We start from the raw sequence: 19,763 nt of genomic DNA, 5'->3' as shown, positions 1-19,763 counted from the left end.
TATTTGTTTGTTTCTAAGATGGCGGTTTTCCCGTGAAATCGGCGGTTTCCCGCTCTTTCCTTCTCTCCCCGCCCACTTCAATGGCGGTATGTCAATCAAGATGGCGGTTTTCCCGCGAAAATGGCGGTTTCCCGCTCTTCCTTTCTCGCCCCGCCCACTTCAATGGCGGTTTCCCGCTTCTGGCGTCTTCTCCGCCTAATGGCGGCTTCCCGCATTTCTTCCCGGTGGAAGGGGTACGCTTCCCCCACAGCGGACAGGTTCAGCTGCTGGCTGGCTTCCGCACAGCTCCCCTTACTTGGCTATGTCTTTTCCTCCCGCCCGCACGGCTCTACCGGCGCTGGGTACACCCCGTTAACGGAGGACAGTTCAGCCGCTGGACTGGCTCTCGCGCAGTCTCTCTCTCCGTACCCGGCTCTGTCGCTCTCTCACCCGCACGTTCGGTGCTACCGGCCCTGGGTACCCCGTTGGTGGAGAACAGTTCAGCCGCTGGACTGGCTCTCGCGCAGTCTCTCACCCCGTTTTCGGCTGTGTCTCTCACCCACTCCCGCACGTTCGGTTTTGCCGGCTCTGAGTACCCCGTTGGTGGAGAACAGCTCAGCCGCTGGACTGGCTCCTCGCAGTCTCTCTCTCCGCACCCGGCTCTCACCCGCACGGTTCCCGTTCGCCTCCCCAGCCCTCTCGCAGACCGGTGTTTCCCTCCCCGGCTGCGGCTGGGTTTCTCCTCCCGCGCCTACTCGCAGGCTCAGCGCTTCGTGGCTGCGGTCGCTGCCCGGATTTTTCCCGCCGATCGCGGTCCGGCTGTCACCCGACGCCGTTGGACCCGACTTTTGGCCGGCACAGCTCCCCCTCGACCGAGGTCGAGTGCTCTGCCCTTATCCTCCGGATACTTGTACACCTCCCCCTACTCACAGTCTCTTCGGCCGCCTTGTTCCCTGCTGATCGGCTCACTCCGCACCATGGTAGAAGGGTAGTCAGTGCCTGTTGCTAATCAAAGCTTTTGTTGCTAAAGTCTTCCACCTTTCTCCTGCTGCAGCCTCGTGTTTTCTTCCAGCAGCACGACAAGGGCGGTTGCCTCTCTTCGACGCTCTTCTTGCTTTGGTAATCTTGCCGCAGGGTACGATCGGACTCGTCGCCACTGTAAAGTCTATGGGTTGTGCAGTTAATAAATACACAGACTTCAGAAGTAACAAACAAAACAGGTCTTTACTATTCGAAGGTCCGGGCGAATCTGCCCCAGCAATCCTGCTACAACACTTATATACTGGTGTGGTCACTATCGGTATTACAGTATACAGAAGCCAAACAAGTAGTGCCACACCAAAAGTAGTTCCCTTAAAGGTGAACGGTTACATTCAATAGTTCCCTTAAAGGTAGACGGGTACATACACTACAAATCCAACTTGACACTTTGCCTTGGATCCCATGGGAATTTAACTTCGTGACTAGTCTGCCATGTGGAACCTTATCAGAAGCCTTGCTAACATCCATATACACTACATCAGATGCAGTACCCTCATCTACCCTCTTGTTACCTCCTCAAAAATGTCAATCAATTTTGTCAGACAAGATCTTCCCTTAACAAACCCGAGCTGACAATCCTTGATTAATCCATATCTTTCTAAATGAAGATTTATCCTGTCCTTCAGAATTCTTTCCAATAATTTTCCCACCACATAGGCTGACTGGCCTTTAATTACTCGGTCTATCCTTTTCCCCCTTTTTAAACAAGGGTACCACATTAGCAGTCCTCCAGTCCTTCGGCACCACACCTGAAGCCTGAAAGATTTGAAAGATGATGGTCAGGGCCTCTGCTATTTCCTCTTTTGCTTCGCTTAACAGCCTGGGATACATTTCATCCGGGCCTGGGGATTTATCCACTTTTAAAGCTGCTAAACCCCTTAATACTTCCTCTCTCACTATGTTTATTTCCTCTAATATTTCACACTCCTCTTCCCTGATAGAAATGTCTGCTTTGCCCCTCTCCTTTGTGAAAACAGACGCAAAGTATCCATTAAGAACCCCACCGATGTCTCCCACCTCCACACACAGATTACCCTCATGATCTCTAATAGGCCCTAACCTTTCTTTAGTTATCCTCTTACTCTTAATATATTTATAAAACATATTTGGGTTTTCCTTGATTTTACTTGCTAAGAATTTTTCATGCTCTCTCTTTGCTTTCCTAATATCCTTTTTAATTGCACTCCTGCACTTTCTGTACTCCTCTAAAGATTCTGGGGTATTTGGCCCTCGGTATCTGTCATACGCCTCCCTTTTTTTCTTTATCCTACCCTATATGTCCCTAAACATCCAGGAGGCTCTAGATTTGTTAGTCTCACCTTTTTTCTTTAAGGGCACATATTTGGTCTGAACCCCCCAGATTTCCTCCTTGAATGCCTCCCACTGCTCTGACACTGATTTACCTTCAAGTAGCTGTTTCCAGTCCACTGTGGCTAAATCCCCTCTGAGCTTAGCAAAATTTGCTTTTCCCCAATTTAGAATTTTTATTCCTGGTCTATCCTTGTCCTTATCCATAACTACCTTAAATCTAACAGAATTATCGTCACTAGCACCAAAATGCTCCCCCACTGATACACCTTCTACCTGCCCAGCTTCATTCCCTAAAACTAAGTCCATAACCACCCCCTCCCTTGTTGGGCTTGCTACATACTAGCTAAAACAGTTCTCCTGGATGCATTTTAGGAATTCTGCACCCTCTATCTCCTTTGTACTGTAGGAATTGACGAATTCCTAACCAATAACTGAGGTCGACTCAGGAGATCAATCAAACAGGTCTTTAATGTAAGACTAAACGAGTTGAAACAGTTTGTTGAGATCGATACAGGAGGACCACGAAAACAGGTCTTAACAAGATGGAGATTCCACAAGGACTGCCCGGACAGTCACGTGGTTTGCAACGTGACATCATCGCGTTTGCCCGCATTTTCCAGTGCTCTTAAAGGGGCCACGCCCCGTACATACAAACACTATATACAAAACACAGTAATGTCTAACACAATGGTACAGGCTTAGGCTGGTGTTAGAACATCGTTAAAGGGAATTATATACAGTTGCCCAGAGTCATTCAGTGGCTCCGCCACATGCGCCCCCCCAGAATTCGCTTTAACGGACAAAGTCAAATGGTGAGGTGGTCTGATGAGCCTGTCAGAACGACTCCTGTACTCCTGAGGCGGAGGCTGTTGGGCGGCTGGTGGTCTGGCAGGCGGTTGCACTTGGCCTGCCGTAACGGCGGTGGGTGGCCGACCGCATCTTGGTGGTTGTGCTGTCTCGACAGGGAGGTCGAGGTCCAGATGGGTTGGTTTTAAGCGATCGACCAAAATGTGGTCCGGTTTACCACCAACATCTACCGTGAAGCTTTTGTCCCCTGCCTCCAACACACGGAAGGGACCAGTATATGGGGCCTTGAGTGGATCCCTATGAGCATCTTGGCGAATAAAGACGTACTCAGCCTTGTGAAGCTCCGGGGGAATGTGCGAACTCTGCAGCCCGTGGTGTGAAGTGGGCACCAGTGCGAAGCATCTGGCCGCCTCCTGGTGACTAGTAAGCAGTTCAGACGTGGACCATGGCTTCGTCGAAACTGGCAGGAAATCTCCCGGGACTCGCAGTGGCTGACCGTACACCAGCTCCGCTGATGAAGAGCGAAGGTCTTCTTTGGGGGCGTGCGATGGCCCAACATGACCCACGGTAGCTTCTCTGCCCATCCAGTGTCCTGGAGGCTGGCCCTCAGGCCGGCTTTCAGTGATTGGTGGAAGCGCTCACAGAGGCCATTCGCCTGTGGGTGTTAGGCTGTGGTGCGGTGTAATTTGACACCGAGTCCTTGGGCCACTGCATTGCAGAGTTCGGAGGAAAACTGCGGTCCTCTGTCGGAAGAAATATCAGCGGGCACTCCGAAACGGGCGACCCAGGTGGAAATGAATGCCCTGGCCATGTCCGCCGAAGTAGTGGATGACAGGGGAACCGCCTCCGGCCATCTGGTGGTGTGGTCAACAATGGTCAGGATGTGTGAAAAACCATGGGAGGGTTGGAGTGGTCCTACCAGGTCCACATTGACATGGTCAAAACGTCGCTCCGGAACTGTGAAGGTGGCCAACGGAGCTTTGATGTGGCGCTGTACTTTGGCCTTTTGGCAGACCACGCAGGTGTTGGCCCAGTCGCGGACATCCTTGTGCATGCCATGCCATACGAATTTCGCTGACATCAGCTTCTGAGAGGCCTTCATTCCTGGGTGTGACAACCCATGTATGGCGTCAAACAATTTACGGCGCCAGACGACTGGCACGACCGGGCGAGGGTCCCGTATGGAGATGTCACACAACAGCGTGGTACCTGCCAAATGGAACTTGACGTCGGCCAACCGGAGGCCAGTGACGGTCGTTCTGCAGGCTTGGACTTCTGGGTCTGAGGCTTGGTCCGCTGCTATAAGGGCGTAATCGATGCCCAAATGAACCGTATTGACGGTCGCGTGGGAGAGGCAGTCTGCCACCAGGTTGTCCTTACCGGCCACGTGCTGTATATCCATGGTGAATTCGGATATGTATGTCAGTTGACGTTCCTGTCGGGATGACCACGGTTCGGCGGTCTTGGCCATGGCAAAAGTTAATGGCTTATGGTCCACGAAGGCGGTGAAAGGACGTCCTTCCAGGAGGAAGCGAAAATGGCGGATGGCCAGAAAAAGGGCGAGCAACTCCCGGTTGAATGTGCTATACGCTCTCTCGTTCCGCCGTAGTTGACGGCTGAAGAATGCCAACGGCTGCCACATCCCATTCACCCACTGCTCTTGCACGGCGCCGATTGCGTAGCCTGACGCGTCGGTGGTGAGGGCGATGGTGGCTCCTGGCAGCGGGTGCGCCAGCATGGTTGCATTGGCTAAGGTGTTTTTGGTGTTGTCGAACGCTCGGGCCATGTCGTCCATCCAGTCAACCGGGTTCTTGCCAGTCTTGCCCTTGAGGGCCTCGTACAGGGGCTGCATGAGTAGTGCTGCCTTAGGCACGAAACGGTGGTAAAAGTTTACCATGCCTAGGAATTCCTGCAGGGCCGTAATGCTTTGTGGGCGTGGGAAGGATATCACCGCCTCTACCATCGCTTGTAAAGGAACCGCTCCCTCTGCGGTGATGCGATGTCCCAGGAAATGAATTTGGCGCAGGCCAAACTGACACTTGGCCGGGTTGATAATCAGGCTGTGTTGGCTGAGGCGTCGAAAAAGTGTGCGTAGGTGACAGATATGTTCTTCTTTAGTGGGACTGGCGATTAGGATATCGTCCAGGTAGACTAAGAGGAACTTGAGGTCCCGCAGCACGGAGCCCATCAGGCATTGGAAAGCCTGGGCAGCATTCTTTTACCCAAACGGCATTCGCAGAAACTTGAAGAGGCTGAATGGGGTGATGTCAGCTGTCTTCTGGACGTCCTGTGGGTGCACTGGGACCTGCTGGTAGCCCCGTACGAGGTCGACTTTTGAGAAGACGGTGGTCCCTGCCAAATGGGCAGAGAAATTCTGGATGTAGGGGATCGGGTACCGATCAGGAGTGGTGGCATCGTTTAGGCGTCGATAGTTGCCGCATGGTCGCCATCCACCGCCAGGCTTCGGGACGATATGGAGGGGTGAAGACCAGGGATTATTCGACCGGTGAATAATCCCTAACCGTTCCATGGTCGCGAACTCCGCCATTGCGACCGCCAGCTTGCCAGGCTCCAGGCGCCGGGCCCGCGCGTAGACCAGGGGGCTGCTGGTGGTGATGTGGTGTTTCACACCATGTTTCGTGGCTGTGGAGGAGAACGTGGGTCTTGTCAGGTTGGGAAATTTGGCGAGCAGACGAGTGAACTCGTCAGGAGTCGGGAAATCCCCTACTATTACTGCCCTATAGTTTTTGCACTTCTCAGAAATTTGGCTACATATTTGTATTTCTGTCACCCTTTCACTGTTTGGGGGTCTGTAGTACACTCCCAGCAGTGTGATCGCCACTTTTTTGTTTTTCAATTAGACCCACTTGGCCTCATTTGATGATCCCTCCAACTCTTCACAGCTGTAATAGTTTCTTTAATCAATACCGCGACCCCCCCCCTCCCTTTTTACCTCCCTCTCTATCCCGTCTGAAAATCCTGTAACCAGGAATGTTGAGCTGCCATACCTGCCCCTCTTTCAGCCACGTCTCTGTAATAATAGCTATAATATCATAGTCCCAAATATATACCTGTGCCCTCAGCTCATCTGCCTTGTTCGCTATACTCCTTGCATTGAAGTATATACCATTTAGTACAGGCAAACCTCCTTGTTGACTACTATCTAGCCCTTGATTCCTCTGTCCTTCCAATTTACTTTCTACATTTTTGTTTTCCAATTCCAGCTTTTCTTTCCTCCCTATTGACTCTATACTTAGGTTCCCATCCCCCTGTCAAGCTAGTTTAAACCCTCGCCAACTGCACTAGCAAACCCTCCCGCGAGGATATTGGTCCCATTCCCATTGAGGTGCAACCCGTCTGGCTTGTAGAGGTCCCACCTCCCCCAGAAACGTTTCCAATTCCTCATGAATCTAAAGCCCTCCCTCCTACACCATCTCTCCAGCCACACATTCATCTGCTCTATCTTCCTATTTCTGTACTCACTAGCACGTGGCACTGGTAGTAATCCAGAGATTACTACCTTTGAGGCCCTGCTTTTTAACCTCTATCCTAACGCCTTAAACTCTGCCTGTAGGACCTCATCCCTCTTCCTACCTATGTCATTGGTACCGATATGGATCACGACCTCTGGCTATTCACCCTCCCCCCTCAGAATGCCCTGCAGCCTTACAGTGACATCCTTGACCCTGGAACCAGGGGGCAACATACCATCCTGGAGTTACTTCTGCGGCCGCAGAAATGCCTGTCTGCTCCACTAACTATTAAATCCCCTATCACTATTGCTCTCCCTCTCCTCTTCCCCCCCACCGCCTGTGCAGCTGAGCCTTCCATGGTGCAGTGGACTTGGCTCTGGCTCCACTCCACAGAGGAACCATCCCCCTCACCAGTACTCAGCACCGAATACTGGTTGGTGAGCAACCAGTGTACTGAGCGCCCCCCACCCCGCCGACCCCTGGGCCATTGTGTATTGGCCCCTCCCCCTGGGCTACAGTGAATTGCCCCTCACCTGGGGCCATTGTGTATTTGACCCGTCCTCTGGGGCCATTGCGTATTGGGCTCCTCCCCCTGGGCCGTTGTGTATTGGCCAATCCCCCGGGGCCATTGTGTGTTGGGCCCCTCCCCTGGGGCCATTGTGTATTGGCCCCTCCCCCAGGGCCATTGCATATTGTGCCCCGCCCCCGGAGCAATTGTGTATTGGCCCCTCCCCCAGGGCCATTGTGTATTGGGCCCCTCCCCCGGGGCCATTGTGTATTGGCCCCTCCCCCTGGGCCACTGTTTATTGGCCCCTTCCCCGGGGTCCTTGGGTATTGGCCCCTCCCCCGGGGCAATTGTGTATTGGCCCCACCCCCAGGGCCATTGTGTATTGGGCCCCTCCCCCGGGGCCATTGTGTATTGGCCCCTCCCCCGGGGCCATTGTGTATTGGGCCCCTCCCCCTGGGCCATTGTGTACTGGGCCCCTCCCCCTGGGCCATTGTGTATTGGCCCCTCCCCCTGGGGCCATTGTGAATTGGCACCTCCTCGGGGCCATTGTGTTTTGGGCCCCTCCCCCTGGGCCATTGTGTATTGGCCCCTCCCCCTGGGCCATTGTGTATTGGCCCCTCCCCCAGGGCCATTGCATATTGGGCCCCTCTCCATGGGCCATTGTCTATTGGGCCCCTCTCCCTGAGCCATTGTGTATTGGCCCCTCCCCCTGGGCCATTGTGTATTGGCCCCTCCCCCTGGGCCATTGTGTATTGGCCCCTCCCCCTTGACCATTGTGTGTTGGGCCCCTCCCCCTGGCCCATTGAGTATTAGGAAACCTCCCCCAGGGCCACTGTGTATTGGGCCCCTCCCCCTGGGCCATTGTGTATTGGGCCCCTCCCCCTGGGCCATTGTGTATTGGGCCCTCTCCCTGGGCCATTGTGTATTGGCCCCTCCCCCGGGGCCAATAAGAACATAAGAACATAAGAAATAGGAGCAGGAGTAGGCCAATCGGCCCCTCGAGCCTGCTCCGCCATTCAATAAGATCATGGCTGATCTGATCCTAACCGCCAATCTACTATCACAGAGCCACCTCCTGAATCTGATAGAATTAGACACACGAAATAGGAGCAGGATCAGGCTACACGGCCCCTGGGCCCGCTCCACTACCCACAGGACCATGACTGATCCGAACCTAAACTCATGTCCAAATTCCTGCCCGCTCCCCGTAACCCTTAATTCCCTTTACTTCTAGGAAACTGTCTATTTCTGTTTTAAATTTATGTAATGATGTAGCTTCTACAGCTTTTTGGGGCAGCATATTCCATGGACCTACCGCCCTATGAGTGAAGTAGTTCCTCCTCATCTCAGTTTTGAAAGAGCAGCCCCTTATTCTAAGACTACGCCCCCTAGTTCTAGTTTCACCCATCATCGGGAACATCCTCCCCGCATCCACCCGATCCAACCCAGTCACAATCTTATATGTTTCAATAAGATCGCCTCTCATTCTTCTGAACTCCAATGAGTAGAGTCCCAATCTACTCAACCTCTCCTCATATGTCCATCCCCTCATCCCCGGGATTAACCGAGTGAACCTTCTTTGTACTGACTCAAGAGCAAGTATGTCTTTCCTTAAGTATGGACACCAAAACTGTATGCAGTATTCCAGGTGCGGTCTCACCAATACCTTGTACAACTGAAGCAATACCTCCCTGTTTTTATATTCTATCCCCCTAGCAATGAAAGCCAACATTCCACTGGCCTTCTTAATCACTTGCTGCACCTGCATACTAACCTTTTGAGTTTCGTGCACCAGGACCCCCAGATCCCTTTGTACTTCAGTACTTTCCAGTTTCTTGCCATTAAGATAATAACTTGCTCTACGATTTTTCCTGCCAAAGTGCATAACTTCACACTTTCCAGTATTGTATTCCATCTGCCAAATCTCTGCCCACTTACTTAGCCTGTCTATGTCCCCTTGCAGGTTTTTTATGTCCTCCTCACTCAGTACTTTCCCTCCCATCTTAGTATCATCTGCAAACTTTGATATGTTACACTCGGTCCCCTCCTCCAAATCGTTAATATAGATTGTAAAGAGTTGGCGACCCAGCACTGACCCCTACGGAACACCACTAGTTACTGATTGCCAGTCTGAGAATGAACCATTTATCCTAACTCTCTGCCTTCTGTTAGATAGCCAATCATCTATCCATGCCAGAATATTACCCCCAATCCCGTGATTTTTTGTCTTAAGCAATAATCTCTTGTGTGGCACCTTGTCAAATGCCTTTTGGAAGTCTAAATACATTACTTCCACTGGTTCCCCTTTATCCACCCTATATGTTACTTCCTCAAAGAACTCCAGCAAATTTGTCAGACATGACTTCCCCTTCATAAAACCATGCTGACTTTGTCCTATTAAATTATGTTTATCCAAATGTCCTGTTACTGTCTCCTTAATAATGGACTCCAAAATTTTACCTACCACAGATGTTAGGCTAACCGGTCTATAGTTTCCAGCCTTCTGTCTACTGCCCTTTTTAAATAAGGGTGTTACATTAGCAGTTTTCCAGTCTGCCGGGACCTTTGCTGAGTCCAGGGAGTTTTGGAAAATTATTACCAATGCATCCACAATCCCTACCGCCACTTCCCTCAAGACCCTAGGATGTAAGCCATCAGGTCCAGGTGATTTATTCGCCTTGAGGCCCATTATTTTACCGAGTACCACTTCCTTAGTGATTTTGATCGTGTTTAGCTCCCCCCGCCCTATAGTCCCCTGTTTGTCCAGTGTTGGGATATTCTTAGTGTCTTCTACTGTAAAGACTGATACAAAATATTCATTCAGTGTTTTTGCCATCTCCATATTTCCCACCATTAATTTCCCGGTCTCATCCTCTAAGGGACCAACATTTACTTTAGCCACCCTTTTTCTTTTTATATAACTATAAAAACTCTTACTATCTGTTTTTATATTTTTTGCTAATTTACTTTCATAATCTATCTTCCCTTTCTTAATCAATCTTTTTGTTATTTTTTGCTGTCTTTTAAAGTTTTCCCAATCCTCTATCCTCCCACTAGATTTGGCTACATTATATGCCCTTGTTTTTAGTCGAATATTCTCCTTAATTTCTTTACTTAGCCACGGATGGCTGTCTTTTCTTTTACACCCTTTTCTTCTCAGTGGAATATATATTTTTTGGAAGTTGTAAAATAACTCCTTAAATGTACACCACTGATCATGTATCGTCTTACCCTTTAATCTATTTTCCCAATCGACTCTACTCAATTCCGCTCTCATACCTTCATAGTCCACTGTGTATTGGGCCCTCCGCCTGGGCCAATGTGTATTGGCACCTCCCCTTGGGCCAATGAGAATTGGGCCCCTCCCCCGGGGCTATTGTGTATTGGCCCCTCCCCCAGGGTCATGTTTATTGGCCCCGCCCCTGGTCCATTGTTTATTAGCCCCTCCCCCGGGGTCATTTTTTATTGGGCCCCTCCCCCGGGGGCCATTGTGTATTTGACCGCTCCCCCTTGGCCATTTTGTTTTGGGCCCCTCCCCCTGGGCCACAGTTTATTGGCCCCTCCCCCGGGGCCATTGTGTATTGGGCCCCTACCCCGGGGCCATTGTGTATTGGCCCCTCCCCCTGGGGCCATTGTGTAATGGCCCCTCCCCCATGGCCGTTGTGTATTGGGCCCCTCCCCCTGGGCCATTATGTATTGGGCCCCTCCTCCTGGGCCAGTGTATAGGCCCCTCCCCTTGTGTCCATTGTGCATTGGCCCCTCCCCCTGTGCCATTGTGTATTGGCCCCACCCCCTGGGGCCATTGTGTATTGGCCCCTCCCCCAGGGCCATCGTGTATTGGCCACTCCCCAGGGGCCATTGTGCATTGGGCCCCTCCCCTGGGGCCACTGTGCATTAGGCCCCTCCCCTGGGGCCATTGTGTATTGGGCCCCTCCCCCTGGGCCACTGTCTATTGGGCCCTCTGCCTGGGCCACTGTGTATTGGGCCCCACCCCTGGGCCAATATGTATTGGCACCTACCCTCGTGCCAATGAGGATTGGGCCCCTCCCCCGGGGCGCTTGTGTATTGGCCCCTCCCCCAGGGCGATTGTGTGTTGGGCCCCTCCCCCTGGGCCATTCTGTATTGGCCCCTCCCCCGGGGCCATTGTGTATTAGCCGGTCCCCCTGGGTCATTGTGTATTGGCCCCTCCCCCAGGACCATTGTGTATTTGGCCCCTCCCCTAGGGCCAGTGTTTATTGGCCCATCCCCCTTGGCCATTGTATATTGGGCCCCTCCCCCGGGGCCATTGTGTATTGGGCCCTTCCCCTGGGTCATTGTGTATTGGGCCCCTCCCCCTGGGCCATTGTGTATTGGTTCCCTCCACCTGGGCTACTGTGTATTGGGCCCCACCCCTGGGCCAATATGTATTGGCACCTACCCTCGTGCCAATGAGGATTGGGCCCCTCCCCCGGGGCGATTGTGTATTGGCCCCTCCCCCAGGGCGATTGTGTGTTGGGCCCCTCCCCCTGGGCCATTCTGTATTGGCCCCTCCCCCGGGGCCATTGTGTATTAGCTGGTCCCCCTGGGTCATTGTGTATTGGCCCCTCCCCCTGGGGCCATTGTGTAATGGCCCCTCCCCCATGGCTGTTGTGTATTGGGCTCCTCCCCCTGGGCCATTATGTATTGGGCCCCTCCTCCTGGGCCAGTGTATAGGCCCCTCACCTTGTGTCCATTGTGCATTGGCCCCTCCCCCTGTGCCATTGTGTATTGGCCCCACCCCCTGGGGCCATTGTGTATTGGCCCCTCCCCCAGGGCCATCGTGTATTGGCCACTCCCCAGGGGCCATTGTGCATTGGGCCCCTCCCCTGGTGCCATGGTGCATTCGGCCCCTCCCCTGGGGCCATTGTGTATTGGGCCCCTCCCCCTGGGCCACTGTCTATTGGGCCCTCTGCCTGGGCCACTGTGTATTGGGCCCCACCCCTGGGCCAATATGTATTGGCACCTACCCTCGTGCCAATGAGGATTGGGCCCCTCCCCCGGGGCGATTGTGTATTGGCCCCTCCCCCAGGGCGATTGTGTGTTGGGCCCCTCCCCCTGGGCCATTCTGTATTGGCCCCTCCCCCGGGGCCATTGTGTATTAGCTGGTCCCCCTGGGTCATTGTGTATTGGCCCCTCCCCCAGGACCATTGTGTATTTGGCCCCTCCCCTAGGGCCAGTGTTTATTGGCCCCTCCCCCTTGGCCATTGTATATTGGGCCCCTCCCCCGGGGCCATTGTGTATTGGGCCCTTCCCCTGGGTCATTGTGTATTGGGCCCCTCCCCCTGGGCCATTGTGTATTGGTTCCCTCCACCTGGGCCACTGTGTATTGGCCCCTCCCCCTGAGCCATTGTGTATTGGCCCCTCCCCCAGGGCCATTGTGTATTGGGCCCACCCCCGGGGCCATTGTGTATTGGCCCCTCCCCCTGCACCATTGTGTATTTGCCCCTCCCTCAGGGCCATTTTGTTTTGCGCCTCTCCCCCGGGGCCATTGTGTATTTGACCCCATCCCCCTGGGCCATTTCATATTGGGCCCCTCCCCCGGGGCCATTGTGTATTGGGCCCCTCCCCCTGGGCCCAGTTTATTGGCCCCTCCCCCGGGGCCATTGTGTATTGGGCCCCTCCCCCAGGGCCATTGTGTATTGGGCCACTCCCCCAGGGCCATTGTGTATTGGCCCCTCCCCCTGGGGCCATTGTGTATTGGCCCCTCCCCCTGGGCCACAGTTTATTGGCCCCTCCCCTGGGGCCATTGTGTATTGGCCCCTCCCCCTGGGGCCATTGTGTATTGGCCGCTCCCCCAGGGACATTGTGTATTGGGCCCCTCCCCCAGGGCCACTGTGTTTTGGCCCCTCCCCCTGGGGCTATTGTTTATTGGCCCCTCCCCCAGCATCCATTGTGTATTGGCCCCTCCCCCTGTGCCGTTGTGTATTGGCCCCTCCCCCTGTGGCCATTTTGTATTGGCCCTTCCCCCAGGGCCATCGTGTATTGGCCACTCCCCCGGGGCCATTGTGCATTGGGCCCCTCCCCTGGGGCCATTGTGCATTATTTCCCTCCCCTGGTACCATTGTGTATTGTGCCCCTCCCCCTGGGTCTTTGTGTATTAGCCCCTCCCCCTGCGCCATTGTGTATTAGCCCCTCCCCAGGGCCATTTTGCTTTGCGCCTCTCCTCCGGGGCCATTGTGTATTTGACCCCTCCCCCTGGGCCATTTTGTATTGGGCCCCTCCCCCGGGGCCATTGTGTATTGGGCCCCTCCCCCTGGGCCACAGTTTATTGGCCCCTTCCCCAGGGCCATTGTATTGGGCCCCTCCCCCGGGGCCATTGTGTATTGGGCCCCTCCCCCTGGGGCCATTGTGTATTGGCCCTTCCCCCAGGGACATTGTGTATTGGGCCCCTCCCCTGGGGCCTCTGTGTATTGGCCCCTCCCCCAGGGCCATTGTGTATTGGGCCCCTCCCCCTGGGCCGTTGTGTATTGGGCCCCTCCCCCTGGGCCATTGTGTATTGGCCCCCCGGGGCCATTGTGTATTGGCCCCCCCCCAGGGCCATCGTGTATTGGCAACTCCCCCTGGGCCATTTTGTATTGGGCCACTGCCCCGGGGCCATTGTTTATTGCGTCCCTCCCCCTGGGCCACAGATTATTGGCCCCTCCCCCTGGGCCATTGTGTATTAGCCTCTCCCCCTGGGCCATTGTGTATTTGGACCCTCCCCCTAAGGCCACGGTGTATTTGGACCCTCCCCCTAAGGCCACGGTGTATTGGCCCCTCCCCCTGGGGCCAGTGTGTATTGGGCCCCTCCCCCAGGGCCATTGTGTGTTAGCCCCTCCCCCTTGGCCATTGTTTATTGGCCACTCCCCCAGGGCCACTGTGTATTGGCCCCTCTCCTGGGGTCATTGTTTATTGGGCCCCTCCCCCGGGGCCATTTTGTATTGGCCCCTCCCCTGGGGTCATTGTGTATTGGGCCCCACCCCTGGGCCCATTGTGTATTGGCCCCCCCCCCAGGGCCATTCGGTATTTGCCCCTCCCACAGGGCCATTGTGTATTGGCCCCTCCCCCAGTGCCATTGGATATTGGGCCCCTCCCCTGGGGCCATTGGTTATTGGGCCACTCCCCCGCTCCAGCTACCATTCAATTCTCTGACTTGCTTTTCACTTGGAGTGCGCGTTAGCTCTGGATCGTGTGCATGGCCGCGCAGGTGCGCACCTTAGAGGGAACAGTGGTTGGAAGGCTGGAGATCGTCAGACGGGAGGTCGGGGGCCGGGGGCATGGGCCGGGGGCAGGGGGCGGGTTCAGAAGGCTGGAGGGGGGTCAGGGATTGGAGTTTGGAGGCCATTGGTGTCGGAAGGCCAGGGGGGCTGGATGGTCGGGGGTCAGGGATCGAAGGATGGAATGGGTTCGGAGGTCGAGGGGTCGGAAGGCCCGAGGGGGAGGTCGGGGGTCAGCGAATTGGAGGCCGGAGGTGTTTGAAAGGCCAGAGGGGGGATCATTGGGCCAGGGATCAAAGTCCAGGGGGGTAACACAGACTGTGGGGGTGGGGGGGTGGGTAGTTGGATAGCCGGAGGGGGGATCGGAGATCAGAGGCCATGATGGGGTGGGGTGGTGGAGGGGAGATCGGAAGGATTGGGGGAGTGTCCACTCGTGGGGTGTTGGCAATGCAGAACCGCAGGTAATTGGCAGGGCACTCACCTCCTGGATCCAGCAGTCCTCGCCTTCCATTAGCTGTTGGAGTTAAATTTAAAGTGGAGCATCAAAATGAGGCACACAGCCTCTTTATAATATTTAAAGCGCCAACCAGGCTCCTGAGAGCGGCTCGGATGCCTGTCCTTGTCCTGCCTCTGTTAAAACTGGAAGTGGGCGATTTGGAAGCGGGTTGGGGTCCAGTTTAGCTTTTTAACACTTTAACCTCCTACTCGAACCAACCCTCCTGTTTTTGGGGTTTAAACTCAATGTAAAATTGCCAATTATGTGGATTTTGCCAAACTGTGATGGGCCGTGTGTGGTGTATGTAATCTGTTCCACCTTAAGAGAACTTAAGCCTGTTCCACCTTAAGAGATGTACTACTTTCTCTGGCTGCTGTATACGTAATACCGGTGGTGACCACACCGGTATATAAGCACTGTGTATTAATATTGTATTCAGTGTAGTCCCAACCCCCAACCAGTAAAGACCTGTTGAATTTACTCTGGTGGTCTGTGTAGTAATTATCACTATAACACACAGACTTAACAGTGGCGACGAGTCCGATTCTTACCCTGCGGCAGTTATTTCCACGGCGGCTTCGTCCATAGACAGGATGTCGAAGAGAGGTTTCCACCCTCATCACCCTACTGGAAGACACGTCGAGCGGCAGGCATCGAGAAACCGGAGTGCAGGAGACATCCGGACCTCGAAGCCTCCATCAGCGACTGTCAGCTTTCTTCTTTTCTACCTCGGTGGTGGGTAAGCCGGGCAGCGACGCGACAGAAAGTCAACCGTGTTGGCTGTACAGATGGGGCTGGGAAGACGGAGGAATAAGGGCGGTGAGATCGATCGCGACCGGAGATAAGGGCCGGGCCGCTTTCGAGCGAGAGGCGCAGCGCGGGGACATCGATCGCGACCGGAGATAAGGGCCGCATTCGGGCTAAAAGGCACAGCATCTGGGGAAACTGAAGGCGCGAGAGCCGCGGTGAAGCAGAGACAGCGTCGGGGGACGGTTGAAGACCGCCAAGCACGGGAAAACCGCCATTTTGTGGGCGGAGGACGACGACAAGAGCGGGAAGCCGCCACCTTGGATAACATAAAAATACAATAAATTGCAACGATGCCTAAACATGGGAACATTAATACCTTTGATAGTGACATCGAAGATTGGGTCATGTATGTAGAACGCATACAAAATTATTGTAAGGCAAATAAAATTCCTGATGCAGATAAAGCACTAACATTATTAAATTTAATGGGTGCGAAGACATACGGGCAATTGAAACACCTGTTATCACCAGATGAACCGGCGGATAAGACGTTCGATGAGATTGTTACTGTCCTCAAAAATCATCTAAACCCCACGCCGCTGATGCTAGCGGAACGATTTAAATTTTACGACAGAAGGCAGCTGCAGAATGAAAGCAATGCTGAATATTTGATGGAATTACGTAAGCTAGCAAAATATTGTCAGTTTGGAACGGGACTGACAGAGGCACTACGAGATAAATTTGTGTGTGGTTTATTTAAACAGGATACACAAAAGCGACTGCTCGAGGAGAATGAGCTGATGCTTGAGAAGGCGGTCACTATGGCAGCAGCACACGAAGCCGCAGCGAGAGGCACGGCAGTAATGCAGCTACGGTCACCGGAACTCGGTACAAACAAATTGGGTTTGAGTTCTGTCAAATGTTATCGTTGTGGAAAGACAACGCACGATCAGAACCAGTGTTGGTTTAAAAACCAAGAATGCAGAACGTGTGGCAGGCTTGGCCACATAGCTAAAGTATGCCGGTCAGGAAAGAAGACCAGCAACAAAAAGTCACCGCAAGGAAAATACGCAAAGGTACACAAGGTGACAAAGAACAGTTTGACCAAACAGAAGTCAGATTCAGATGCTAGCAGTAATGAACTGGATAGCTTAAGAGTACACAATGTTGGTAAGGATGCAGATCTCCAGACAATTTGGGTCACTCTTCAGATAGCAGGAGTCCAAGTAAAAATGGAATTGGACACTGGATCGGCATTGACGGTCATGAATAAGAAAGATTACAGAAGGTTATTCCAACATATTCCCCTACAGGATACGGAGATTATATTGAAAACATACACGGGGCAAAGAGTGTACCCCATCGGAAAAATAGAGGTAGAAGTGGTCCACAAGGGCGAAGAAAGCCAAGTAATGGACTTATATGTGCTACCTGAAGGAGGTCCACCACTACTGGGACGGGAGTGGATTAGGAAAATGAATATGGACTGGCACTCCTTGAAGGCACTAACGGCAGATTCCGGGGAAACAGATGTCAAACCTAAACGATTGTCCAGAATATTGGATGATGCTAAAGAGGTGTTCCAGCAGGGACTGGGAACACTGAGTGGAATTACGGCAAACATCAAGATTGATGAACATGCACAACCAAAATGTTTTAAAGCCAGACCGGTACCCTATGCAATACGACCTACTGTTGAAGCGGAACTGGAAGCACTAGAATGTTCAGGTGTACTGTCTAAGGTAGATTGGAGTGAGTGGGCTACACCCATTGTTCCCGTTATGAAACGTCCTGCGAGCAACAAGCCAGGAGATCCAGGGAAGGTTCGCATCTGTGGAGAATTCAAAATCACCGTTAATCCGGTGCTTCACACGGTGCAGTATCCGCTTCCACGGATTGAGGATATTTTCGCTTCATTGTCTGGCGGGAAACACTTCACCAAGATAGACCTGGCGCAGGCGTACTTGCAGATGGAGGTTGAGGAAGAGTCACGCCAATACCTCACGATCAACACGCATCGAGGGTTGTACCGGTACAATAGGCTGGTTTTTGGAGTGGCATCGGCTCCAGCAATTTGGCAGAGGGCCATGGAGCAGGTATTACAGGGAATTCCAGGCACACAATGTTACCTGGACGATATTCTGATCACAGGTGATGGTGATGAACAACATCTCGCAAACTTGGAACTGGTGCTCAACAGACTGAAAGAGTATGGACTTAGAGTAAATCGGCAGAAATGTGAGTTCTTCCAGAAGCGGATCTCGTACTGTGGCCATGTCATTGACCGGGAGGGGCTTCATAAGTCTCCTGACAAGATTGAGGCAGTTGTAAAGGCTCCCGCTCCGGAGAATGTCTCTCAGTTGAGGTCGTTTCTAGGATTAATTAACTATTACCATAAATTTCTGCCAAATCTATCCACGGTACTGCACCCGTTAAATGCTCTTTTACAGAAAGGGGTACCATGGGAATGGGGCGAAAACTGTAAGAAGGCATTTCGCAAAAGCAAAGAATTGATCACCTCAGAGGAAGTGTTGGCTCACTTCAACCCGACACTGCCTATTCGGTTGGCTTGTGATGCTTCTCCATATGGTATTGGGGCAGTACTCTCACACAAGTTGCCAAATGGCACGGAAAGGCCAGTCGCGTTTGCATCCAGATCATTGACCTCCGCTGAGCGCAACTATGCGCAGATCGATAGGGAGGCTCTTAGCCTTGTACGGGGAGTGAAGAAGTTTAATCATTACCTGCAGGGCCAAAAATTCACACTTCTGACAGACCATCAACCGTTGGTATCCATTTTTAACCCTAAGAAGGGTGTTTCGGTGATGACAGCGCAGCGTCTCCAGAGATGGTCTCTTTTCCTAGGGGCACATCAATATCAAATAGAATTCAAAGGTACGAAACAGCATGGCAATGCTGATGGGCTGTCGCGCCTGCCACTACCTGAAGAAGAAGACACGACGAAAGTTGACCCTGTTGAGTTATTTCATTCGACCATCATCGAGTGTTTACCAGTCACCAATGCAAGTATTGAAAGAGAAACCAGGAACGACCCGACACTGTCCAGAGTCTACGAGGTGACAGTGAAAGGATGGCCAACACGGGGTGATCCTCTGTTACCGGCATTTTCGGCAAGGCGAGACCAGCTGTCCGTCTGCCATGGTACCTTGATGTACGGGACAAGAGTGATTATTCCTCCCAAGTTAAGGGAAAGAGTTTTAAACGAACTGCATGAAGGTCATCTGGGGGGAGTTAAAATGAAAAGTCTTGCTAGGGCTTATGTATGGTGGCCGGGTATTGACCAACAGATTGAGGAATTAACAAAAAGCTGTGCTAGGTGCCAAAAAGTGCAAAATGCACCTCCGATAGCACCGCTACACCCATGGGAATGGCCTTCAGCCCCATGGCAACACGTACACATTGACTTTGCTGGTCCATTCATGGACTCCATGTTCCTAATCGCGGTGGACGCACATTCCAAATGGCCAGAAGTCATCAAGATGAATACCACTACTTCAGAAAAGACAATTGCGGTGTTAAGAACAATATTCGCAAGGAACGGATTGCCAGAACAGATCTGTTCGGACAATGTACCACTGTTTGTATCGGAAGAATTCCGACAATTCTTAAAGAAGAATGGAGTAAAACATTATACCTCTGCCCCATATCATCCGGCGACAAACGGGTTGGCTGAAAGATTTGTCCAGACATTCATAAAGGCAATTAAGGCCATGAACGATGATCAGATTCCACTGCAACACAAGGTCGACAAGTTCCTGATGTCATATCGAAACGCCGATCATGCAGTGACTAACCAAAGTCCTGCCATGATGTTTTATAACAGGAGGTTGCGGTCCAAGTTGGACTTGTTAAAACCAAATGTGCGGAGGGAAGTGGAAAACAAACAGTTTCAGCATATTAACAACAAGACCACTCGAACTTTCGATGTAGGACAACCAGTGTTGGCAAGGGGCTATGGAAACGAAAAATGGCAGTCCGGAACAATTCGGGCCAGACAAGGACCTCTGATGTATACAGTAGATATTGGTCATAATGTGATAAGGCGTCATGCGGATCAACTGGTAGAGTCGAGAGCAAGGGTCGAACCCATGGTTGTGACAGAGACAACTGTGGAAGATGTTAATGAACCTGAGGCATCTACCTCGGCAGGGAATGTACTTGAT

Source organism: Somniosus microcephalus, chromosome 1 (assembly GCF_052327205.1).
Source record: "Somniosus microcephalus isolate GS21.2 chromosome 1, FLI_Smic_1.0, whole genome shotgun sequence".
Lineage (NCBI taxonomy): Eukaryota > Metazoa > Chordata > Chondrichthyes > Squaliformes > Somniosidae > Somniosus > Somniosus microcephalus.
This window is presented reverse-complemented; position numbering follows the sequence as displayed.